We start from the raw sequence: 2061 nt of genomic DNA, 5'->3' as shown, positions 1-2061 counted from the left end.
TTTTGTTCTTGTTGTACCTGACATTAAAGGTCTTTGGCAATCTTATTTAGCTATTTCTTGCAAATGCTAAGATCTCACTCTGATATTTACAAATCAGTGTCTTAATACTGTTTGGGCATGGGGACAGTATTAATTTATTCTAGTTGCTCTTTTGCATAGGAAGGACAGGAATGAATTATAGTACTGAATCAAGCCTAATAAGTACCTTGATTTATCTTGATTTAAAATGAAGAAAATATCAACTATTCAGTTTAAAAATGCATTTATCCAATGGATGGATATTCTCAGCAATGAGTGTTCAAAAATAAAAGTTAACGATAAGACTATTTGCATGTTTCATGGTTTTTTTAAATCGATACATTCTTATACAGTCATTTTGGAGCTTATCTCATTGCCAAGATATGGGGAACAATACACTTGATGTATTTTGTCGACTCAGTTCCTTCCAATACTTAATCTTTTAAGTATGATTTTCTAAAATTCAGTAAAGATAATAGTTGTGGGTTCAGTAAAATAGAACATTGGAGGAGACATACAAAAGACAAGTGAACTCAACAGCTCTGTCTATTATTTGGAAGTGTGCATTTTTCACAAAAGTTTTAAGGGCAAGACTTTTTTCTTTATTTTTAACCAAGTTTTATACTTGCATCGTAAGTGCATTTTTACCCCCTAGACTCAAACTCCACATGAAATTTAATTTGATGGTTCCTGTAACACATATAGCTTTATGACGATTTTACTTTTCTCACTGGATAGAAACCAAGGAATAATATCTCTATCGTTACCAAATAGAGGAATTTGGGGATGCATATAATTAAGAATCTAAGATCTCTATCAGCTATTCAAATATAGTTTTTTGAAGAAAAATAAGGGATTTGTTGAATTAATCAGGATATTTAAAACACCTATAGCTTCTGAATTTTACAAGCATTTTACAAGTTTTTCCATTTTGAATCAATGGTTGCACTAGACACTTAAAAGTAGACAACCTCACTTGGCTCTTTTCATTATGGAAACAAATAGAACCATTGTTCTTTTGCTGACATGCTCTGATTTAGACATAAATCAGAATTTACTAGCAGCAGTGAACCCGTAATACTCTAAGAACTGCTACTGCAGCATTGGTCAAGTTACGTTCAGATGCCTTACATAAAGAAGTTCAAGTCTACAGCCATGCTACCTTGAATAAGCCCGATCCCGTCTGATCTCAGAAGCTAAGCAGGGTTGGGCCTGGTTAGTACTTGGATGGGAGACCACCTAGGAAGACCAGGTGCTGTAGGTATAAAAAATAAAAAAAACAATAATAAGGGATTGTAAGCTGACAAGGTCCTTGCAATCTGTGAGGTCAACCAAGGGTTACCTCATCTAAAAAAAATTAAAAATATAAATAAATAAAAAATAAAAAAAGTTCATATTAGACAGAAAAAGTTCAAAGAGAGAAATTATAAAAAAATGTCTAGAGTTTCTCAGCAAGGTATGTTTGCAATCAGCACACTGAGTAAAACACCCTTTGTCAAATATTTCCTATGTCATATAAGCTAAAAGTGCCACATGGAAAGCATAAAGCACTTAAAATGTTGGTAATGAGTTATATACCATCAATAAGAAATAACTTATTGAAATCCACATTTAAAGATATTGTAGCTTAAATCTATCCTATAGATTGAATATAACTGTAGTTTTCACTTAACTGAATGACCAAGGAGACCATGAAAATGTAAGATTAAAAAAATATATATTAATGATGCTAGCACAACTATCTATAGAGTGAATATTACACATCAGTAATATATTTAACGCCTACTCTGTCAGGGCCTTTAGATTCTGTAACATTCACAATAACTTAGACAAGGCTGCTATTATCTTCATTTTACAAATGAAGAAAATGAGACTCAGAATTTAAGCAATATGTCCCTAAGTCAAACAACTAGTGATTGTCTGACTTTCCAAATATTATGCTTCTTTCACAAGATCAGTCTCCCAAAAGCTTCTACTAATATTAAGAACTCATTGGAAAAGCATCCTAGGTCCTTACCAAGGCTTTTCTAATACTGATGGACT

General features: G+C 32.4%; 1 non-coding gene across 1 annotated transcript; it reads left to right on the top strand.

Annotated features, from left to right (window-relative positions):
• Positions 1-1163: 1163 nt before the first annotated feature.
• Positions 1164-1282, top strand: LOC120622591 (5S ribosomal RNA). The gene has a single exon (XR_005658496.1). It is a non-coding gene; the product is annotated as a 5S ribosomal RNA (ribosomal RNA).
• The last annotated feature ends 779 nt before the right edge of the window (positions 1283-2061 follow it).

The sequence above is a fragment of the Pteropus medius genome, unplaced genomic scaffold (assembly GCF_902729225.1).
Source record: "Pteropus medius unplaced genomic scaffold, Ma_sr-lr_union100, whole genome shotgun sequence".
Classification (NCBI taxonomy): domain Eukaryota; kingdom Metazoa; phylum Chordata; class Mammalia; order Chiroptera; family Pteropodidae; genus Pteropus; species Pteropus medius.
Note: the sequence above shows the minus strand (reverse complement) of the source record. Positions and strands in the feature narration are given on the sequence as shown.